This window comes from Symphalangus syndactylus, chromosome 8 (genome assembly GCF_028878055.3).
Source record: "Symphalangus syndactylus isolate Jambi chromosome 8, NHGRI_mSymSyn1-v2.1_pri, whole genome shotgun sequence".
Classification (NCBI taxonomy): Eukaryota; Metazoa; Chordata; class Mammalia; order Primates; family Hylobatidae; genus Symphalangus; species Symphalangus syndactylus.
This window is the reverse complement of record NC_072430.2, coordinates 122,186,104-122,211,018: the sequence shown is the minus strand read 5'-3', so window position 1 is coordinate 122,211,018 and position 24,915 is coordinate 122,186,104. Positions and strand designations below refer to the sequence as shown.

General features: G+C 39.3%; 1 long non-coding RNA gene across 4 annotated transcripts in view; it reads left to right on the top strand.

Annotated features, from left to right (window-relative positions):
* Window positions 1–39: 39 nt before the first annotated feature.
* The window catches only part of LOC129488411 (uncharacterized), a 127,441-nt gene continuing 102,565 nt past the window's right edge, over window positions 40–24,915 (top strand). For all 4 annotated transcript variants that reach the window (XR_008659654.2, XR_010122224.1, XR_010122223.1 and 1 more), the window contains exon 1: window positions 40–125. This is a non-coding gene — a long non-coding RNA (uncharacterized lncRNA). The remainder of the gene's footprint in view (window positions 126–24,915) is intronic.

Below are 24,915 nucleotides of genomic sequence, written 5' to 3'. Positions count from 1 at the left end.
CTTCTACCTGCATCCCAATCCTGAAGTGGGAGAGAATAGGAGAAATTGAAGCATGAGAGTCTTGATCATCAAGTTTGGAGCTTAGTTCCAAAGCCAAGTTTCATTTCTGGTATGAGATACCACAGGTATGAGTCCTGGGCTGCCTTACACATCTGGAAAGGCAAACAGTGTTAAAATAGCCTTATCTGCTGGATGGAGTGAATGTTGAGAAATATTTTCTGGATAAAGGAGAAAAAAGACATTTTTTTTTTTTTTTTTGAGCCCCCAAGGAACACTGAACTGGAACCCTTTCTCTTGGAAAGGGTGAGGAGATGGGGTGAGGGTAGCACATCAGAGATTTCCAATTAACTAGAGGAGTTGTGATTCATTTTCTCTCTGGGAATGACACATCTGGTTCCTCCCTCTTTCTTCTCAAGAAACAACATCAAAGTTCTGGGTACTGCTGGGCAGCAGGATTGCTGCTCCCTCTGGGAAAACTGAAGATGACAGAGAGAAGGAAGGAAGGGAGGGAGGGAGAGAGAGAGCGAGAGTGAGAGAGACAGAGAGAGAGAGAGAGAGAACACCCCTCATTGCCTGAGGACACAGGAGGCCAGTGTGGAGAATTCACTTTTAGTGGCTCTTTGGACAGGGTAGAGATAATTTTCCAACATGGTAAAAGGCTCCAATGAAATAAGACGAAATGATTGGTTTGGGGATTTCTTGTGTCTTTGTCTTGTCATGCTTTGGGCCTAACCCACTGTGGGCCATTTTACTCCAGGTGCTAAATTCCCTGGGGAGGAAGGTCTTAGTATCTCCTGGGAACATGGAGATCATATCTCCTGGGAACGTGGCAAGCTTTTCAGAGTCCCGCATTTGAGAGTAACAAGCAGCAAGCAGGCAAATTCTCCAAAAGATAAGGTGATTTCATCATTGTGTGGGGACCCAACCTAATCAGTCTTGGAGCTGACTAGGAAAAACATGGCTTTTGAGCCATACTGACCTACACTGAATTTCCAGATTTCTTTCATATAACCACTTACTATCTTTGCGGTCTTGGGCAAGGTATAACAAGGCCGAGTTTCCTCCTCTGTAAGATGGGGCTAATAATGCTGATCTCACAGGGCTATTGAGAGCAACACTGGGGGTCCTGGGTGTTTGGCATTATGCTTGGCCCAAGCAGGTGTCCAGGAAATTTCCGTCCCCTTAATGCTTCACTTGCTCCCAATTCCACTTCAGCTCTTCTACCTCAAAAAACAACCTCGATTAGCTGGAATCCAACAATCTTGAACCCTCTAGTTACTGTGTTTTTTGTGTTTGACTTTTAGGAGGGTGATAAGGAAAAAGCAAAACCAGATGATAATCTTTAAGGAACATCCTAGAGTCATAAGAACTTGGGTTAGGGCTAGGGATGCCTGGGTCTGCCTCAGGCCCTCTCCTTTGCCCCAGGCAAGCTTCTTCTAATGTGTGGGCCTAGATGATCTCTCCTCTCCCCTCCAACTCTGCTATTCCCTCTCTCTAACTTCTAGACCCTAACTGACACAGCGTTCCTCTGTAAGCTACTTCATCTGCAAATAAGAGGATTGGTGGAATTTGATCTATTGTCTTGAACAAAATTGCGAAGTGGGATCAGGCATTTTAGAAAAGATTTATAAATAGAGAACCCCAGTAAGGCATCCTAGAGAACCTTGGGCAAAGTTTTAGAATTATTACTTGCAGGTAGAATTTTGTGGATGATAGGCTATTTTCTGTTAGTTTGACATAATCCCTGTGCTCTAGGGAATTTACAGTGTGATAAAGATGGTAAAATGTGACCCCCTCAATGGCTTTCCATTCTCCCCAAACGCTTAACACAGTCTGCAGAGCCTTGTTATCTGTCTTCTGCCCTGCTTCCCTCTCTCCGCTGCAGCCCCACTGGCATGCTTTTCATTCCTCAAGAAGTGCTCTTCTCTTCTTTCCCAGAGCCTGAAATTCCCACCTCTGATTACCCTGAAGAACTCTTATTCATCCCTCAGGGGTCGTCTCTGATGTCCTTTTCTCCAGAAAGTCTTCCCCAGTCCTCCAGACCACACAGGTTGTTCTGTTCCAGGCTTTTGTTTCCAACTATACATTTAGCTCTCACCACTATTATCACCAGATCACTTACCATGTAACCAGTTATTTAATGTCCATCTCCCCTTCGTGAACTTCACCTCCAAGAGGACACTGCTTGTCTTAGTCATCCTGGTAACCCCAGTGTACAACAAAGTACTCTGCCATTGCAGGTACCTAATAGATATTTATTATGTGAATGAATGAATATGAAAGGTTGAGTTTCACTGCAAGGGCCAGGTTATCATGTTAGACCGCAATACCAGGCACCACTCAATACCTGGTGTATTGTGTGACCACTGGAATAGAGGATGAATGCTGAAGGTTCAGAGATGCGGCAGCCACTGTAAATCAGCAAGGCTTCCTGGCTGTGGATCGTAAGCCTGTGTGAGCCCCTGCATTCCTCTCACATTCTGATTCATCAGGGTTTAAATCTACAGACAGCTCTGCCCAGATTCCTAGGATGTTTTTATGGGCTAGAATACCAACATGAGTCAGCACTGCCCTTGTCATGCTAAGTTTATCAAATGGCAGATGCTGTGGTATGTTGGCCAGAATTTGCTGACCTCTTATCATGGCTAGGTCATAGTACATGTTCCAATAGCTATTTTCTAGTATATTCTCAGGGCCATACTTCTAGGATGGTGTTAATCCTCTTACTAACTTACAGTGGACAGCTAGCAGTTGACATGTCATATAAGCAACATCATCCTTCTGGAATAATCTATAATGCTCGGGGGATCACCTCCTTCAGTACTTTCCATCTCATTGCAGATACTTCACATTAGGGCAGGTACTGGGTGGTGAGCTGTGAGCATTGCTGCCTATCGTGAGTAGGACAGGACCAATAGGGGTCAGGGAAATATCAGTGGAAGAGCAGATATGACCCCTGTCTGCAGTAAAGACCATCCAAAAATAGGAGGCAGAACATCTGAGAAATTCTAAAAGATCCCTTTGTCATCATCGTATGCTTAATGTGTGTGTTAGTGCTATTTCACCATAAACTATGAATAATAAATCTTTGTGTTGCTAACTACTTCTTAGCTTTATGAAAACGGGCGTAGTGACTGTTCTATATATTCTTCCTTTTAAAATCGAGGTATAATTGACATACAACAAATCACACGTTTAAAGTTACACATTGGTAAATTTCGCATGTGTATTTATTCACGAAACCATCACCACAATCAAGATAATTAACACATCCTTTACCCTCACATTTTCTCATTTGCCCTTGTAGCCCCCGCCCCCTGCTCCCAAGGCCACCCTGTTCTCAGGCAGCCATGAGCTGCTTTCTGTCACTGTAGATAAATTTCCATTTCCTAGAATTTTGTATAAATGGAATCTGTTTTTTGTTTTTTGTTTTTTTGAGATGGAGTCTCGCTCTGTTGCCCAGGGTGGAGTGCAGTGGCGTGATCTCGGCTCACTGCAACCTCCACTTCCCAGGTTCAAGCGATTCTTCTGCCTCAGCCTCCTGAATAGCTGGGACTACAGGCACGCACCACCATGCCTGGCTAATTTATTTTTATTTTTATTTTTATTTTTTTATTTTATTTATTTTTTTTTTTTGAGACGGAGTCTTGCTCTGTCGCCCAGGCTGGAGTGCAGTGGCACAATCTCGGCTCACTGCAAACTCCGCCTCCCGGATTCACACCATTCTCCTCCTCAGCCTCCTGAGTAGCTGGGACTACAGGTGCCCGCCACCATGCCCGGCTGATTTTTGTATTTTTTAGTAGAGATAGGGTTTCACCACATTGACCAGGCTGGTCTTGAACTCCTGACCTCAGGTGATCCACCCGTCTCAGCCTCCCAAAGTGTTGAGATTACAGGCATGAGCCACTGCTGCTGGCCTATAGATGGAATCTTATAGTATGTGCTTTTTGTTGTCTGGCTTCTTCTACTTAGCATTTTTTTAGATTCATTCATGGTACTGTGTATATCAATAACTGATTCCTTTCTGTGGTTAAGCAGTAGTCCATTGTATGGTAAAACATGATTTGTTTATTCATCTGCAGATGGACATTTAGATTGTTTCCAGTTTTTGAGTACTACAAATAAAGCAGCTATGAACATCTGTGTACAAATATATGGATATATGCTTTAATTTATCTTTGGTAAATATCTAAAAGTGGAATGGCTGGATCATATGTTTAGTTTCTTAAGAAACTGCCAATCTGCTTTCCAAAGTGATTGTGCCATTTTACATTCCCACTAGCAGCGTGCAAGAATTCCAGTTGCTCTACATCCGTGACAACACGTTGTATGGACTGTCTTTAATTTTAAACATTCCAATGGATGTGCAGTAGTGTCTCATTTTGGTTTTAATTTGCATTCCCTAATGACTATTGATGTTGAGCATCTTATCATGTACCTGTTTGCCATCAGTATAGCTTCTTTGATGAAGTGTGTCTCATATCTTTTGTCATTTTAAATTTTTATTTGCCTTTTTTATTATTGGGTTTCGAGAGTTCTAAATATAGACTATATAAAATTATGTTATCAGATATATAATTTGAAAATATTTCCTCCCAGACTATGGCTTGCCTTTATCATTACCTTAACAGTGTCTTTTAAAGTGTGGCAGTTTTTAATTTTGCTGGAGTCTGTTGTTTTCTTTTATGGATGATGTTTTGATGTTGTAACTAAGAAACCTTCATGTAACTCAAAAAGGTTTTATTGTTTATTTTCTTCTGAAAGTCTTATCATTTTACTTTAGGTCCGTGAACCACTTTCAGTTAATTTTTGTACATGGCATGAGGTATAAATGAAAGCTCCTTTTTTTTGCATGTGGATATCCATTTGTTTCAGCGGCATTTATTGAAAGATTGAATTTTCCTTCCAAATTGCCTTTGTACCTTGGCAAAAATCACTTGTACATATAGGTGTGGGTCTATTTCTAGAATCTCTCTTAATGTTTCATTGATCTGTGTGTCTATCTTTATGCCAACACCATAGCGTATTATTTATTGTAACTTTATAAGTTTTGAAGTCAGGTAGTGTTAGACCTCCAACTTTTTGTTTTTATATTTTTTGAAAATAGCCAAAGCATTTTTTTTTTGCATTTGCATTTGAAGTTTAGAATAACCTCTTGCCAATTTCTGCAAAAAAACCTTCTGGGATTTTTGATTGGGAATGCATTGAATCTATAAGCTAATTTTGGGGATAATTGAAATCTGTTTTAATCAGGGTTCTCCAGAGAATGGAACCAATAGGATGTCTGTGTGTGTGTGTGTGTGTGTGTGTGTGTGTATATACACACATTATATATATACACATTATATATATACACACATGATATATATTATATATACATATATATGTTCAGATATGTATATATAATATATAATGTGTATATATAATATGTGTATATATGAGTGTATATATATTATATATAGGTATATGTATGTGTGTGGGTGTATATATATATATATACACACACATATATATATATAATGAGGAGTTGGCTTGTGTGATTCTGGAGGCTGACAAGTCCAAGATCTAAATCCAGAGGCCTGAGAATCAGGAGAGCCAATTGTGTGAGTTTCAGTCTGAAAGTGAGAGCAGGCCAATGTCCCATTCAAGCAGTCAGGCAGGAGTTCCCTCTTACAGGAAGGTTGGTCTTTTTGTTCTATTCAGGCCTTCAACTGACTTGACAAGGGGCTCCCATATTAGGGAGGAAAATCTGTTTTATTCAGCCTCCCAATTCAAGTGTTCTTCTTATCCAAAAACATCCTCACAGATACACCCAGAATAATATTTTACCAAATATCTGGGCACCTAGTTGAGTTGACATAAAATTAACCATTACAATATCTTAAAAGTATTCAGTTTTCCATCCCTTGAACAAGGTGCATAGTTTCATTTATTTAGGTCTTCTTTAATTTCTTTTTTGTAATGTTTTGTAGTTTTCAGTGTGTAGGTATGACACATATTTTGTCAGATTTATTCTTAAGTATTTTATATTTGGGTGCTATTGTAAATGTTATTGTGTCTTAATTTCACTTTTGATTGTACATTCCTGGTATATAGAAAAACAATATTGCATATTGAACTTGTATCCTGCAGCCTTACTAAGGTCAATTATTAGGTCTACTACCTTTTTTTTGTAGATTCCAAGGGATTCTCTATACAAATAATCACTTTATCTGTAAATAAAGACAGTTTCTTTTTGCTTCCTTTACATTACAGATACAATTTAGATGCTTTTAATTTTTTTTCTCTTACTTTACCACACTGGCTAGAATCTTCAGTAAAATGTTGAAGTATTGAGAGCAGACATTTAATTTTGTTTCTGATCTTAGGGGCAAAGTTTCATTCTTTCACCATTAAGTAATATTGTAATCTGGTGTTGATATTAGGGTGATACTAGCCTCATAAAATAAATTTCAAAATATTCTCTCTTCTTCAAATTTTTGCAAGAGATTAAGTAGAATTTATATTGTTTCTTACTTCAATGTTTGGTAAATTTCACTAGTGAAGCTGTGCTTGGAATTTTCTTTATGGGAAGCTTTTAATCACACATACATTTTCTTTTCGATATGGAGCCATTCAGGTTATCTATTTCTTCTTTAGTGAATTTTGATAGTTTTTGTCTTTCAGGGAATTTATCTATTTTATCTAACTTGTCAAAATCATAGGACTAAATTTTTCCCTTTATTTTCCTTTCACTGTCCTTAGAATCCCAAATAATGTTACCTTCCTCACCTATATTCTTGATATAGATAATTGTGTACATCTTTGATTCTAGATCAATCTGGCTAGGTGTTTATATATTTTATTGATGGTTCACAAAAAACAGCTTTTGGTTCCATTTTTTTTCCTATTGTTTTTCTATTTTGTATTATATTGATTTTTCTTCTGTTATTTGTCATTTCTTTTCTTTAGTTATTTTTGGGCTTTATCTTTTTTTTTTTAGTTTCCTAATGTGAAATCTGAGGTCGTTGATTTTTTACCTTTTCCCCCCTCAATATGGGCTTTTAGTGCTATAAACCTCACAAATTTTGACATGTTTTAATTTTCATTCAGTTCAAGACACTTTCTAATTTCTCTTTTGATTTATTCTTTGACCTGTAGATTATTTAGAAGTGTTTTTCTTAGTTTTCAAATATTTGGCAAATTTTCAGATTGTTTGATGATTTATTTAATTCTATTGTGTTCAGGTAACATACTTTTTATGACTTGCTTCCTTTTAAATGTATTGTGATTTGTTTTGTAGCCTAGAATATGGCTTATTTTGTAAATGATCTGTGTGCATTTTAAAACAATGTGTATTCTGCTGTTCTTTAATGGAATGTTCTATAAATGTCAGTTAGGTCAGTTTGACAGTGTTGTTCAAGCCTCTTATATCCTTGATGATTTTTTATGTTCTTGTTCTATTAATTATTGAGATTAGGATATTAGAATTTCTCTAAGATATTAAAATAACCCCTCCAGGTTTCTTATGACAAATGTTAGTGTGACATAACTCTTCCCACTTTTACTTTTAATCCATTTGCATCTTTATATATAATGTGTTTCTTGTTGGCAGCAAATAGTTTAGTCTTGCTTTTCTATACAATTGGAAAATATCTGGCTGTAATTGGGGTATTTCAGCCATTTACATTAATATGGTAATTGAGATGGTTAGATTAATTATCTTGTATTACCATTTTTTTGTCCTTTTCCTTCCTTTACCTTTTTTCCTGTCTTCTTTTGGGTCAATAGAGTAGATTTTATGATTCTATCTTACTTCTTTTGTTGGCTTATACATATAACTCTTTGTTCCTTTATTTTAGTGGTTGCGATATGGCTTATAATATATGTCTTTAACTTATCACAGTCTACATTCAAGTGATATAATTCCCATTCACTTATAGTAGTAGTTGCCAAGTGTAAAAAACTTTGCCTCAGGGAGACATTTGGTTGGTAATGTCTGGAGAAATTTTTGGTTGCTGCATCTTGGGTATTGTTATTGGCATCTATTGGGGGCAGGGGTCAGGGATGGTTCCAACAGCCTACAAACCACAGGACCATTACCACAGAACAAAGACTCCTCCATCCCAAATGTGAGTAATGTTATGTTGAGAAATCCTGACTCAGTATAAAACCTTTACTATAGTATATTCTTATTTCCCCTTCATAAGTTTTTGCTATTGTCATACATTTTACTTTTACAATATTACAAGCCCCATACTACATTTTTTATTATTTTTGTTTAAAGTCAATTATCCTTTATGTAGAATTAAGCATTAATTTAAAAATCTTATATACATAATTATGCAGTTACCATTTTTGATGCTTTTCATCTTTATGTAGATCCATATTTCCATCTGGTACACTTTCCCTTTTGCTTGAAGGTCTTCATATTTTGTGTAATATGGGTCTGCTTGAAATAAATTCTTTCAGTATTTGCACTTTGTAAAAAAAAATCTTCATTTCAGTTGTGTTTTTGAAAGATGTTTTTACTAGGTATACGATTTTAGTTTTTTTCCCAATACTTTAAAGATGTTGCTCTGCTTTCTTCTCATTTGCATTGTTTCTGATAAGAAGTCTGCTGTCATCCTTCTTTCCCCCATATAAAGCATCTTTTCTCTCTGTCTTTTTAAAATATTTTTTCTTTATTACTTGTTTTGAGCAACTTGATTATGTGGGGCCTTGCTGTAGTTTCCTTTATGTTTGTCATGTTTGGTATTGATTGAGATTCTTGGCTGTGTGGGTTTAGATTTTTCATCAATTTGTGAAAATTTTGAACTTTTTTTTCAGGTTTTTTTCTGTCTTCCTTCTCTTTTTTGGGCACTCCAATTATATTACCCATATGTTAGGCCACTTTATTGCACAGCTCACTGATGCTCTTTCTATTTTTTTTAAATTCTTTTTCTCTGTATATTTCATTTTGGATGATGTTTAACACAGTACCTTCAAATTCATTAATTTTATCTTTTTTAGTATCCCATCACCCATTTATCTCATCCAGTAATTTTTTCATCTCAGATATGCTTTTTATATTCACAAGTTTCATTTGGGTGTATTTATCATCCATGTCCCTATTTAAATTTTGAAATATGAAATAAAATTATCACTCTTTCAATAACCTTGTCTGCTACTTCTAATATATGTGTCAATTCTGGGTTGGTGTCAATTTATTGATATTTTCCTCACATTACGAGTCATAATTTTTTGTTTCTTGGCATATATGTAATCTTTGGATACCAGAGATTTCAAATGTTATCTTATTGGGTGCTGAATATTTTTGTAATCTTACAAATATTATTGAATATTGTTCTGGCATACCATTAAATTATTTGTCAACAGTTTGTTATGTTTGAGTTCTTCTGTTAAGATTTGTTAGAATCAGATTTGCATTTATTCTAGGTCTGATTATGCCTCACTCCTGGGGCAAGATTCTCCTAATACTCTACTCAGTGTGAATTATGAGGTTTCCAGCCTGGCTAATAAGAATAGGCACTATTCCCAGCACTGTGCAAACCTCAGACACTGTTCTTTCTAATCCTTTCAGGTGATTTTTTAACTGGCTTTGATTAGTTCCCTCACACACAGGCACTGATCCTGACTCTGCAGTATATTAGAAGGGGCTCTCTGTTGATCTCCTGGATTGTCTCCGTTTGCCAGCCTCTCTTCCCTTGTACTCTCCCATATGAACTCTCGCCACTTTGTTCTACCTGGACTCTCAGATGCATCTCCTCAAGTCAGAAAGTCTTATGGGCACTACCTGTGCTTTTCTGCCCTGTGCCAAGACCTACAAACCCTAGGTCAGTAAGCTGGGTCAATCAGAGTTCACTTCATTTGTTCCCATCTCTCAGGGGTCACTAACAGTGTCTTGACAACTGTTCTTTCACATATTTTGTCACTATTTTTTGGTTATTTCAGATAAGACACTAAATCCATTAATTGTTACTTCCCCTTAGTCAGAAGCAGTCATCTGACTATTCTATATCTTGACTGTCATGGTTTTCATGACTGCACACATTTGTCAATACTCATAGAATGGTACATGATATGATTTGGCTCTGTGTCCCCACCCAAATCTCATCTCAAATTGTAATCCCCACATGTCAAGGGAGGGACCTGGTGGGAGGTGATTGGATCATGGGGTTGGTCCCACCCCCATGCTGCTCTTGTGGTAGTGAGTTCTCATGAGATCTTATGGTTTAAAAGTATTTGGCAGTTCTCCCCTCGTTCTCTCTACTGCCGCCATGTAAGACATGCCTTGCTTCCCCTTCCCCTTCTGCCATGATTTTAAGTTTCCAGAGACCTCACTAGCCATGCAGCACTGTGAGTCAATTAAACCTCTTTTTTTTTTTTATAAATTACCAAGTCTCAGGTAGTTCTTTATAGCAGTGTGAAAATGGACTAATACAGAAACTTGGTATTGAGGTAGTGGGGCATTGCTGTAAAGATAACCTGAGAATATGGAAGCAACTTTGTAACTGGGTAACTGACAGAGGTTGGAACAGTTTGGAGGGACCAGAAGAAGACAGGAAGATGAGGGAAAGCTTGAAACTTCCTAGATATTTGCTGAATGGCTGTGACCAAAATGCTGATAGTGACAGGGACAATGAAGTCCCGGCTGAGGTGGGCTTAGATGGAGATGAGGAACTTTTTGGGAACTGGAGTAAATGTGACTCTTGCTATGCTTTAGCAAAGAGACTGGTGGGATTTTGCTCCTGCCCTAGATATCTGTGGAACTTTGAACTTGAGAGAGATGACTTAGGGTATTTGGCTAAAGTAATTTCTAAGAAGCAAAGCATTCAAGATGTGACTTGGCTTTTTCTAAAAGCATACAGTCATATACATTAACAAAGAGATTGTTTGAAATTGGAACTTATGTTTAAAATGGAAGCACAGCATAAAAGTTTGGAAAATTTGCAATGCCCCTACCCTCATTGTATCTTGGAAGTAACTAGCTTCTTTTTGATTTTACAGGCTCATAGATGGAAGGGACTTGCCTTGTCTCAGATGAGATTTTGGACTTAGACTTTTGAGCTAATGCTAGAATGAGTTAAGATTTTGGGTAAGACAGGTAGATCTTCTGAGGTCAGGAGTTCAAGACCAGCCTGATCAACATGGTGAAACTTCATCTCTACTAAAAATACAAAAATTAGCAGGGCATGTTGGTGCACACCTGTAGTGTCAGCTACTCTGGAGGCTGAGGCAGGAGAATTGCTTGAACCCAGGAGGTGAAAGTTGCAGTGAGCTGAGGTCGCTCCACTGCACTCCATCCTGGGCGTCAGAGCGAGACTTCATCTCAAAAAAAAAAAAAAAAGAAAAAGAAAAGAAAAAAAAGACTTTGGAGGACTGTTGGGAAGGCATGATTCGTTTTGAAATGTGAAAAGGACATGAGATTTGGGAGGGTCCAGGAGTGGAATGATATCATTTGGCTCTGTGTCCCCACCCAAATCTCATCTCAAATTGTAATCCCAATGTGTTGAGGGAGGGAGCTGGTGGGAGATGATTAGATCATGGGAGCAGTTTCCCCCATATTGTTCTTGTGATAGTGAGTGAGTTCTTATGAGATCTGATGGTTTAAAAGTGTTTGGAAGTTTCTCTCTTTCTCCGGCTGCCATGTAAGAGGTGCCTTACTTCCCCTTCACCTTCTGCCATGATTGTAAGTTTCCTGAGGCCTCCCCAGCCATGTAGAACTGTGAGTCAATCAAACCTCTTTCCTTTATAAATTGCCCAATCTCAGGTAGTTCTTTATAGCAGTGTGAAAACAGACTAACAAAGTACATTAGTAAAGGGTGAATTTTACTATGAAATTTGTTTCTCAACTTAAGAAGATATTTTAATGTGTCTCATGTTATAGTGAATGTTTTAAAGGTTATAGGGTTAATAATCCTGAGTCCTAGGTGTCACTTATCCACAGACCAGCTATGTGAGTTTGAGCAAGTCACTTGATCATCACTAGACTATGTTTTCTTCACCTTTTAGGTGAGGTTTCTAATGCTTGCTGCTTTGTAGGGTTACAGAGGGAATAATGTTAGATGATGCATGAACATGGTTTTGTTAAATTACATTTTCATGTATTTCCAATCTGGCATTGCTTTAATAAATTTTTGTGTTTTATCTGTCTTCTTTGTCAGACTAAGATTCATGAGGGCAAAGTTCAAATTGGTTTGTTTACCTCTGTATCTTCACATATCATGGTGAATTAAATGAATATTTGAACATTGAAAATTAAGTGCTATTATTATATAGAAACACATTTGTCTTATAGACAGGATATACTTTATTAAGACATTTCAAAAAATCAAAGTTCCTCTTCGCAAAGTTATATAGCTTATGAAACTCAGTGTGGATGACTTAGGTTGGTGGTTTAGGGTTTACCTTTTTCATTTTCCTTTTTGCTTCAGGTTAATCTTTTTTGCTACAGGGGAGAGCAAAGCCTTAGAATTCCCCCTCACTGGCAAGATACTATGTTTCTGCATGCAAGATATTATGTTTCTGCATGTCAATTTATTATTAGTATCTTCTACATTTTGATTTGGAAATAAAGGTATAAAGATAGCACAGAGAGTTATCGTATACTCTTCTCTCAGCTTCTCTTAATGTTAACGTTTCACATAACCATGGTACAGTTATTAAAACTAAGAAATTAATATTGGCATAACAATATTAGCTAGACCACAGACTTTATTTGAATTTCATCCTTTTTTTTCACTAATGCCCTTTATCTGTTTCATGATCCAGTACAGGATACCAAATTGCATTTAGTCATTATATCTCTTTAATCTCTTCTAATCTGTGACAGTTTCTTAGTCTTTCCTTGTTTTGTATGACTGACACTTTGAAGAGGACTGATCAGGTATCTTGGTAAAGTGTTCTTCTATTTGGGTTTGTCTAGTGTTTCCTCATCATTAGGGGCTATGAATTTGGGGGAAGAATACCACAGAGATGAAGTGTCTTCTTCATCACATCACATTAGCATCTACATGGTATCAAAATGACTTATTACTGGTGATATCCACCTTAATTACTTGGTTAGGGTAGTGTCCGTCAGGTTACTTTTTTTCCTTTATCGTAGCCTATTTGTTAGAAATAAATAAATCACTGAGTCTATGAACACTCATGGGGAAGGGAATTAAATTCTACCTCCTACAGAGAGAAGTAGCAAAGAACTGTACACATATGTTAAACCACAACAACAATTTACAAACAATTTGGGGGATATAATTTGAAGCTATGTAAATATCATAGTTTCTCCTTAAACTTTCTCTACTAATTTTGCCATTCACCTATGGTTGCCTGCAGCACCCACTACTGTGGTTTTCTAGTGGTGAATTTCTATTTCTCTGATTTCTTCTACAGTTAATATTTGGAATTTTTTATTAGAAAAATTGTCCCCTCTCCCTCAATTATTTGTTCAATAATTTATTTATATCAGTAGGAAATCATGGATATTTATTTTATTCTTTATGTTTTAATCCAATGCTATAATTATCTATTTTATTCCAGTTTTGGCCATTGAGAGCTTTTCCATGTCGACTCCTGTGTCCCTTTAGATACACCCTGTGTTGGTTGATCTTTGAGTGCCTTGTACAACATTCAGAGAGCCCACACTTTTTGTAGGACATCTTAGACACTTTATACACCAGACAATGTGACTCACCCACTCAACATCTCTGAAGTAGATTGCCATGAGAGACAGGACCTTGAAAATGAGTGATGCTAAGAAAATGATTTGGCTGTCCAGATTTTACTTACACACATAAGTGAACATAGACTCCATTTTTCTCTTTTTACTATGACTTTTGCTTCAGATTCTCAAGACTGACTCTCGTACTTCTATCTCAACAACTTCCACAGGCTGAATATAATCCTTTCTCTGTTGCATGTTGACACACAGCTATGAAGATAACTGGACTTCACTGTGCTTTTTGGGAAGTGTAGGTGGTAGTGAAATTTGAAAGCAGGAGATAGAGAAAGAGGATTTATCTTGCCCAGCACAACAGATCAACTGCTCTACAATTTGTACACATGCAATTGAAAGTAATGGATGGGCCGGGCGAAGTAGCTCACGCCTGTAATCCCAGCACTTTGGGAGGCCGCGGTGGGTGGATCACAAGGTCAGGAGTTTGAGACCAGCCTGGCTAACATGGTGAAACCCCATCTCTACTAAAAATACAAAAATTAGCGAGGCGTGGTGGCTCATACTTGTAGTCCCAGCTACTTGGGAGGCTGAGGCAGGAGAATCACTTGAACCTGGGAGGCAGAGGTTGCAGTGAGCCGAGATCATGCCGCTGTATTCCAGCCTGGGCGACAGAGTGAGAGTTCATCTCAAAAAAAAAAAAAGAAAGTAGTGGATAGTTTTTTTTGACTGGGTCAGAACTCTCAGTGTGTTTCCAGAGAAGTAAAGTCAAGCAGAGAAAAAAAATAGAAAGAGTTATTCAATCTGATATATAAAGCCTCCTACTATTTGATATCTCTCTATCTCACTACTTTACAGCAAGACATTTCATGGCTGGGCTTTCTCTGAACTGGACTATGGGCAGGTTCTCCAAGATAACCAGCTTCTGTCTCTCCAGCTATGTCTTTCAGATCTTATGAGAAAATAGAAACCATAATTCATCATGTGCTGGTATTGCCTACTTGAATTCATATAACTACTTGGGCTGAGATTCTTTAGTGAGTTGACAACTTTTTCACTGGCCTGTCTGAACTGAACACTGCATTTGGCATTGACTATCCCCCACTGGATGTCCTTAGTGGTTGTACGTGTACAGAGCAGAAGGGAAACAACCAGGGCAATCTGGGCTTCTGAATGGTTCCATTCATTCCATGGAGGCATAACCTCCTGCCTGACAGCCTTCCCACATCCATTTCCATTTCCTCCCTGGTTCCCCACAGCTCTGCAACTTCAGCCTTCCATCCTCCTGCCATGTGGGCTATATCCAGTCCAAGTTTATTTAGGCACAGTCTCTTTCTTCATACACATGTGTATGTTGAGTTTTCCAAGGCATCCAGCATTCTTTCCTCAACAGCTACCTTTTTTCCACAATTGACAGCATTTGGACTCAAACAGAAAAAAAAAAAAAAATAGGCCCTCTTCCACTCCTGGGGCAGCCACCTGCCTTAGCTTCGAGAGCTCTCCTGCTCCATTCTGTTGATCTTGGGTAAACCGTGGAACTGGATATAGTGGAACGGAATTTCTGGGTCATTTACCTGAGCAGTTTATATCCTTTGGACCCCTCCCAGCCAGCCCGTTGAATCTCAAGTAAGGTTCAAATGCTTTTTTCTGACCTCTTGTGGCTCATAAATTTCAACTTATGTGTGAGCGATGTGTTCACATTCCTTGATTTGCTTTGACTCACATCAAAGAGGTAGTTACAGCTGATGAGTGACCTGTTAAAACAACCATTATGAGTATTTTTAAAAACATATACATTTCTATGTATGCATACCCATTTATCTACACTTGTTTTCCATCGACAAACCAGAGAAGCATGTATCATGCCCAGATAATCCTAAATAAATCACTTGTTCATTCAAAAGCCATTTTCAGGGCAACTAGCTTCTCTAGATAGCCAGTATTGTGGCCATGAGGCCACTACCATAAACTCTTGAATGAATTCAACCACTTAACAAGCACTGACTGAGCATCAGTTGTGGGCTGATCTCTATTCTGTGTTCCAGGATGGAAAGGATACACAGGACAGGACAAAATCCTTCCCCTTAAGAACTCACATTTTAGGCTGGGCATCTTGGCTCATGCCTGTAATCCCAGCACTTTGGGAGGCCGAGGTGAGCAGATTGCTTCAGGTCAGGAGTTCGAGGCCAGCCTGGCCAACATGGTGAAATATCATCTCAACTAAAAATACAAAAATTAGCCGGGTGTGGTGGTGGGCACCTGTAATCTCAGCTACTTGGGAGGCTGAGGCAAGAGAATCACTTGAACATGGGAGGCAGAGGTTGTAGTGAGCCGAGATCACGCCACTGTTCTCCAGCCTGGGCGATAGAGTGAGACTCAGTCTCAAAAAAAAAGAACTCACATTCTAGTTTACTCATAGAAAGTGTAAAGGAATAAAGGGGGAAGAACGCTAACACTTGTGTTGAGTGCTTTGTAGAATATAATAAACTCTCACAATCGTCAGTCATTAAATGTAAATTCTCACAATCATCAGATTATTGATAATTAATCAGCATTATTGATACTATTATGTCTTCTTCTCAAGGCCTTCTAGTTTTCCGATCTGTTTCCTTTCTCAGTCTCTTTATTATAATGAAGTTTACATGGATGAGGCAGATATGTAACCAATTATCATGCAGTGAAATGTATGCTAAATAGAGATATAGTCAAGATGCTAAAGGTTGGAAAAGAGACAGTGTTCACCATCCAGACAGGTAAGGGTCTTCAAATTTTATTATGCATAAAGATTACCTGGGAAGTTTGTTTGAAGAGTTGATCCCTGGGATTCAGCTTTAGAGATTCTGATTCAGTAGTTTTAGGGGGGAACCAAGGATCTGCATTTTTAAAAATGCCCTAAGTTATTCTAATGGAGGGGTTCTTCAAACCACTTTGACAACTGGTCTAGTCCAAAGTGGTCACATTTATTTTTTACTGATATTCTAGTGTATGAAATATTATTGCAGAGGGATTTATCAATCCATTTCTTAATTTTTTTAAAGTATCACATGATTTAACACCTTAATGCGAATTACATCAGCTGCATTGATCCTTGACAGAAACAGTGAGGCCACAGCAGCATAAAATGCACAGTGAGAGTCGTGAGTGGTGGGGGAAAGCAAAGACCCGATTTCCAGTGCTCGGCTGAGTGACAGTGACAGGTTCTACCTGAGACTTTCTCACAAGCCACTGCTTCATGTCTACAGGCCAAGAGGTGAAGTATCTAGAGACTAGCTAGGTGCCTCCTGCTTAGTTTGTCTAAGACCTACCTCATGCACCATTCCCTCTGTGTTCTGTTCTGAACTGTTTCTCTCTTCTCTGATCAGATGCCTCTCAGAATTCTGTCTCCCTAGAGCCTTTGCAGACTTCCAGAAATAACTTTTCCTATTGAAATCACCTCAGGAAATTCTCAGGCCTTTTGTGTATAGGGCTGACCCTGTGCTCCTAGATATGCTATTGATTATAGATACGGCTTTTAGCCTACAAACCTCGGTGTACAAGAAATAGTGCATCTATTTTCCTTAAATAACTAGAAATACAACTCTGATTCTTCATCCCTTCAGGTTGTTAGGAAATTCAAGCTAACATCTGGGTGCTCCCCAGATTTCAGGGTTCCAAGTTCTTATGAACACCAGAACTTTCGGGCGACCCTTCCAATCATGAAAAATGACCCACTCTGGTAGGGCTGCCAGTCATTCTTTCATGTCATTTCTTCAAGTTCGGTGACTCTGCTTATTTGTGCTGCACTAAGAACATGGGAACTTTAGAGGAGAATCGGCACCCGTTGCACGTGCAGTAAATCCCCCTGGTGTGCGCACCCAGCTATCCCCTCTGAGTTGTTTCATAGTACTCCAAACACTGCTTCCAAAAAGCAGGACAGGGGCCATTCCTCATGGTGGATGCCAGAACCATCTGTTTGAATAGTTTAGGCTTTGTTTGAAGTTAAGCTGCAACTGAGAGCCAACTTCTTTTATCTGTTGTATATGTCACCGAGGGAAGAAATATTAAGGTTTTGGGTATTTGTTTGGAATTAGAGAGGAGGGAAAATAATTTCTTTTTTTGACTGCTTCCTTAGGAAAAAATATTGACATTGAAAATTTACAATATACCAGGACTTGGACTGTTACTCTATTTAATCGTCTTACACATCTAGAGGAAGATAGTAACCTCCAGATTTTACAATTACAGGAAAAGAAACAGAGACTGAGAAAGGATAAGGAACTTGCCTAATACGAAAAAATAAGCACAGAAAAGTGAAGTTACTTGCCAATGCTAGAGTCACCATGGGTCTCTCGGCTCTGAGGCCAAGGTTTGTTTCCTCACATCATTATGTAGAGATGTCTGTCTGACATCGCTACAAAATTGACTAAAAGAATATTTCTCTAAAACTCCCGTTCTTTAGGGAGCAATACACAGTTAGGTTGTGAAACTATTTGCCCATTTACAAGGACAGCTGTAAAAGATCTTTAATATTTGGAAAATCAAATTTCAGCACAAGTCTAAGTTTTTTCATTTAAGGATTTCTTTTGTTATTGCTTATGGGTATCACTTGTATAAGAAAAATCAAGTTTTGAATCCAAGATTACCACAAACATTGAGTTTCAATCCCTACATCTCTTAGACTTCTCTTTCTGAGCAAAATGTATACTATATTGCAAAAAAAGATAAAATTTGTCTTCATATGCAAAATGATGCTTATGTTTTGATGGACATCCTTTCATGTGCAAAGGATTTGTCCTTTAGTATATGTTCTATTCTCAAAGTGGTCTATGGCTGAATCAACCCAGACTGATGCATAGCCTTGTGCAACTTCAGATTTTCCAGAGGAAAGAAATACTTCTACTGTTTTTCTTCTGTTACCTCCCACTCCTTTATCTTAGGCATGCTTACCTGTCCAACTTCCATCTTGCCTGCTGTGATTTCAGCAGTTTTTCCTCATGTTACATCTTCAGAAAAGACAGAGAACAGCTGGCCTCCTCTCTGCATATAATTACTCCTCTGAGATTTGAATACTGCTATTCATTTCCTTACCTTTAGTGAAAGAAATTTTTTGCTGGACGTTTTGGAGAGCCCTCCGGATGCAGCTTTTAATAAAATATCCGTAAGCTGGCGTCAAGCCACTAGATAGGAGATGACCTGTCTTGGAACCAAAGCATCATCAGGACCATAAAATTCGAAGGCAGAACTCATCTGGAAGAGTGCAGGCTGGTGGGACAGCCATGTTTTTTTTTTTTTTTTTTTTTTTTTTTTAACTAGGTAGTGTTTTATTCCAATCAATACAGTTAGGCCTGTTAGTCGATGGCAAGGTATTGGCACTATTTATGTTTACTCTCAAATAATTAACTCTAAAGGGAAATAGATGTAGATATGAAGAAATTACAGTGAGGAGAGCAAATGAAGATGGAGGCTTCATAATTTGTATTCGTGTTCTTGTAACTTCCAAATTCAATCATCTCACAATGATTTATTGAGTGCATACTATGTCCCAGGCACTGTCTTAGGCATCAAGGCTACAGTAATGACAAGTAAGTCATCATTATTATTATCTCCTTAAAGTGAATATCAAGTTCCCACACACAAATCTTCTTAGTCACAATCCCTGCTCCTTAAGAACTTTTAGACCAAGATAGAAACACTCATGTAAATTCATTCAAAGAAAATAGAAAAAGTACAACAAACAAAAACCCCCCCAAAGAATGATAGGCAGCCCAGTCTTTGAAGAAGCTAGGAATGGAATAATATCCTCTTACAACTGGAGAGTGCCAGAGGGAACAAGGGAAAAGGCCCTGAGTTCTTGGTGTATTCAAGGAAAAGCCAGGAGGACAATGGACCAGGAATACTGTCAGAGATGGGATTGGTAGGAGATAGGATGGGAGAGAGCCAGAGGCTGGGCTGTGGAGGGCCTTGCAGACCAAAGTCCAAACTGTTGGAAGCCACACATGAGAATAGGAGTCTCTGAGAGGGCAAGGATTTGGGGGAGAGAGCACGGACACTGAAGTCAGGTTGATTTGTGTTTCAATCCAAGATGTGCCACTTACTGTGAATTGGGAACGTTCAATAATCTCTTTGAATTTTGACTTCTTCATAGGAAAATGGGGAACTATAAACTCAAGAGAATATTTTTGACCATTAAAAAGGTAAAGGTGAGAATTGAATGGTAGTGAGCAGTGACCCTAAATAAATGCAGCTGTTACTGTTTTCTGCTGTTAGGTAGTATTTAGATACACTGTGACATTATTGTTTCCAGTTTCTAGTTGTAGGAACTGTATAAAGATTAGTGGCAAATCATCACTAATAAGTATGGTCATGTGTCACATAATGATGTTTTGGTCAAGGACAGACTGCATATAAGATGGTGGTCTTACAAGATCATAATACTGTATTTTTACTGTTTAGATATACAAATTGTTACCATTGTGTTATAGCTGTCTACAGTGTTTGCTATAGTACCATGTTGTACAGGTTTGTAGCCTCAGAGCAATAGACTATACCATATAGCCTAGGTGTGTCCTAAGCTATACCATCTGGGTTTGTGTCAGTACACTCTGTGATGTTCATACAATGACAAAATCACCTAAGAACACACTTCTCAGAACGTTTATCCATCATTAAATAATGCATGGCTGTAGCTGAATTAGGATTCAAACCAAAATTTGTCTGACTCCTAAACCTTCCCTTTTCTCTCTGCCTTACTTGATAATACTAAGACTGAAGTTCTTAGGAGCCAGTAGACCTCAATCTGAAAGCAGTTTGGAGGTGGACCAGTCAGAACAGAAACAAAAATCTACAACTTGAGTCCTCCAGCTTGTATTTGGCTTACGCAGTGGTCAAGTTTCCTGGGCCAGTGTCAGGGGAAGTAATGTCAGAGTGTCTCCCCCTTCAAGATACTCAATGAGAGGACACAGGGACATATGTCCTGATTGCTTTAGACATCCAAATGCCCACAGCAGGAGACCAGACAGTCTGACATCTTGGCCTCGGCATACTCTTCTGTAGTTATGAGATAATGACCATGTTGCTCCTTGCACTAGAAAGATCGGATGTGATTTATTTGCTAGTGATTGCTCAAAATCCACGAACCTTCAACTCTCATCTTTTCAGCCTCAGAAAAATTCCCAGCTGCCTGTGTGTCTGTGTCTCATTTCCCTACAAGTACAATATGGGAAAGGAGGACTACAAGGTTAACTTTAGAATAGCCACTGGGGAACTACCAGATATAGGAAGGGAAAGCAGTAATACAAGGGTTTTGTGAAAACAATTTTGGTGTTCTGACCGGGCTCCTTCTAGGACACCTCATACCCAGAGGGAACAATCAAGTAGTGTCCCATGGGAGAGGGTTTTGGGAGGATTACATACCAGTGACTCTCTGTTACCCGGAAACTCATGAGACTGGCTTCTGTGACATAAAAAGCATGATGTCTGCCCAAAGTTAAGAGTTTCTGTGATCTGTTTGGGGTTTGGAGATGCTACAAGAGGTTTTTATAGTAGGCTGGTGGTTAAATTTGGAGAGACTCTGAGCAGCTCAGCAGCCAGGATCCCAGGGTTCCTATAAACAGCAGAGTTGTTGTGATGTCCAGTTAAAACCATGCATGCAAAGAGCTTAGCAAAGGGCCAGCCATATAAAAGTGTTCAATAAGTGGAAAGAGGAGGGGGATGTGTAAATTTTTCAGAAGGCAGGGCATTAATTTGAGCTTGTAGTGACCTGAGGCTGTTGTATTCCTATATTAGTCCGTTTTCATGCTGCTGATAAAGACATACCCAAGACTGGGTAATTTATAAAGAAAAAGAGGTTTATTGAGCTCACAGTTCCATGTGAGGCTGGGGAGGCCTCACAATCATGGCAGAGGGCAAAAGGCATGTCTTACATGGCAGCAGGCAAAGAGAATGAGAGCTTGTGCAGGGAAACTCCCCCTTATGAAACCATCAGATCTCCTGAGACTTATTCACTGTCATGAGAACAGCACAGGAAAGACCTGCCCCCATGATTCAATTACCTTCCACCAGGTCCCTCCCATGACATGTGAAAACTGTGGGAGCTACAATTCAAGATGAGATTTGGGTGGGGACACAGCCAAACCGTATCAATTTCTGTCTGTCCTATTCACATCTTTTAGAAAAGTTTAATGAGCCCAGTTTACTGATTAGGTTGTGTGGAAATGGCTAAGGTCCTTTTGGGGTAGACTGGATCTGTTCAAGGGAAGTAAAGAAAGAGTGGAAGGTGGTGTTAATAATAACAATGTGATTTCATAATGCCATTCTTCAATGTGTAATTGATTGAACACCTAGAGTGTATTAGGTACATTATAAACGATCACATATAATCCCCAACATTTCATAGTCTGCTCACACTGAATAAATGAGGAAACCCAATCTCAAACAGGCTATGCAACCTGTCCATGAGAGAGGAAGACCTGGAACTCTGATCCTAGCCTGTCTGATTCAGAAGCCCAGGTGAGGCTAGTACAGCAAGGGAGAAGGCTATGAAGGGGGTGGGGAGCAGGAGGCACGGCAGGCACTTTGGTCCTTGCTATAAGCTTTGGCATGCAAAGAGCTTTTGCAAAGCAGCACTAGAAATCACCCAAAGGAAGCCATTTGTAAGGTCTTGTGTGGACCAGGGCTATTGGTGTATCACCTTACTCCTTTTCCAGTCAACAATTCTTAAGTCACTTTGTTCGTGTCTCTCATTCAGATTGGGCTACTATGAAGAGGACAGAGAGGGCAGGAAAGCATAAAATGACTGGATGGAAAATTAATAGTTTAGGCTTTTTTTCAAAGAGAAGATAGAGGAGATTAACTGTTTTAAATAACCTAACACATTTAAAAAAATATGCTTAGGGGCTTGTTTATTTTAACCACAGCGTGTTTCACAGGGCTCTCACAGCTGATGTAGTAGCAGGGAATAACTTAGCAGCCCTAGAACAAAGTTATGCAGTGTGGTGGGGGAGTTTCTCTATTTCCTTGTTTTCAATTCCTGAAGAATCAAACCTTCTGTGTAGGCTGCCTGATATAGGCCGTGGCCTTGTTAATGTCTCCTTAATTAACAAAGGGATTTTTATTTATCCAGTGCAAAGCTTTTCTTATCTCCTTTCCCTATCCCCCAAACCAGCCATGCAAGTCAGCACGTACTGAGACCTCAAAGAAATCCAACAGTGGACTTAAAAGAATCCATGCAGCCAGCTGAAGAGGAGTTTAATAAGCTTGGCCTCTCTTTTTCTTCTTCTTGTATTCAGCTTTTACAAGACTCTCAATGTGTTGGCTGCAGGAAAATTCTGGGGCTCTGAGAGGTCCAGGAGATGGAGGGCAGTCGGGGAGTTGGAGATGGTAAGGGGTGTATTGCGAAGGTAACTAGAAGTGTGGCTTGAACCACAGCCAGGGATTAGACAATTCGGAATTGCCACAGTCTCATGCTCATGGAAAAAACTTGGCAAAGTATAGCCAGAAATGTAGGCCTAGGTTTTCAGCCCCTAGGACTTCAAACTGTCTATGTTTCCTTCCCCTAAAAGCCTCAGGCTAGCTTTGGTCTGTTTTTCAGAGTCACAGGCTGGTCAGGTGGAAGTGGATTTTGACCTGTAGGCTATCTGCAGGCTGAGTCAGAAGCCCAGGTGTGGATGGTAGAGCAAGGGAGAAGGGTATGAAGGGGGTGGGTGGGAGTGGAGCCTGGCAGGTGCTTTGGTTCTTGTTATAAACTTCAGTATGCAAGGAGCTTTAGCAAAGCAGCACTAGAAATTACCCAAAGGGAGCCATTTTTAAAGTCTTGTGGGGACCAGGGCTATGGCTCTCTGAATAGTGATGAAGACCTTTTAGGTTGTCGACCTCTTGGGAGTAGCCCTACTCCTGGCAGACAGCACTGAAGCTGGCAGGAGAATCTATGTTGTAATTGGTGGCCTCCATGTATTCCAGAGAGGGAGGAGGGCCCACATTCTCCAGAGAGATAGTGAGATTAGGGAGGTGCCAGGTTTTCTGTGATCTTTGACTCTCAGCTGAATTACTGGGGAAAGAACCAGCTATAAAGACCATAAAATTGCTTTGGTAATCCCCTCAGAGCCATCTATTAGAAAAAAAAGGGATAAAAGATGATAGCAAAGTAAGAAATGGTTCCCAGGGATTCCTGGGCCCCTGTGTTTGAGAATCTTTTCTAAAAGTCTCCCTTACCACCCCTGGTTAAGTCATTAAAACATAGAGGGAGGAAATCTAGAGCTTCCTGGCTATCAGCATGGTGAGACATCAGACTGCCCATCTGTTGAGTCCTCAGCAGTGGTAGAGACATTTAGTGCTCACTTATTATTCAGGTGCTCCCTTTGCAGTTGGATTGGACCCATTTGATGAGTTCTGGCCGATAGCTGTGATCAGCAATGATCTGTGCCATACTGGGGCCAAAGCAGTAAAGAGGCATTGTGCTACCTCGATCTTTCTTTACCTTGCCGGGGCAACCATGAAAGACATATGCTGAGAAGAAGAGACAACTTGATCCTTGAGTCCTTGGTTAGAAAAGAACCCTTACCAAGTTACAGAGATTGGGACTTTGCCTGTGCCAAGCACTAACAATAATTATCATGATTAAAAGGATGGTATCAGTGTCATGCTGTTTTTTTTTGTTTGTTTTTGTTTTTGTTTTTTTTTGTCCTAGGGACAGTTTTCCAGCATGCAAGTGTTTCTCCAGAATCGGCTGATGGAGGCCTGGCTCCATCTAGTCTTGTAAAGCCTCCACAATTTTTTGCAAGGTTCTTTTGTGGAAGCTCTGAGTATTATCTAATCCCAAAAGAATATCTCTGGATTGTTAAGATCTCTGCAACTCAACAACTGGAAAGCACTTCCTATATGTCCAGATAGCTCTTACTGATGCCAATCTACCAATCTTCTGGCTGCCCTAGCCACAAACCATAGATATGATTGCATTGATTCATTCAACAAGGATGTGTTTGGTACCTGCAAAGGTCCAGACAATCTTCTGGCATTTGGCCTGCTTCATGGCCCTGCCCTTGTTCTTGCAAAATGGTGATTATCTGACATGATAGAAGGCACCATACCCAGGAGCTGAGCAAGAAGCTGACACATATCAATTATCTCCTCCCAATTTCCCAAGAACTCATTAGATAAGAATTCTTTCTTTGTCTTTTCTTACAGATAAGGAGACTGACTTCCAGAGAGTCTCCTGGTCACAAAGCCAGGAACTACATAGCCCTCTCAGCTCCTGATTCTGCGGCTTCTGTACTCTTTTCAGGAAACAT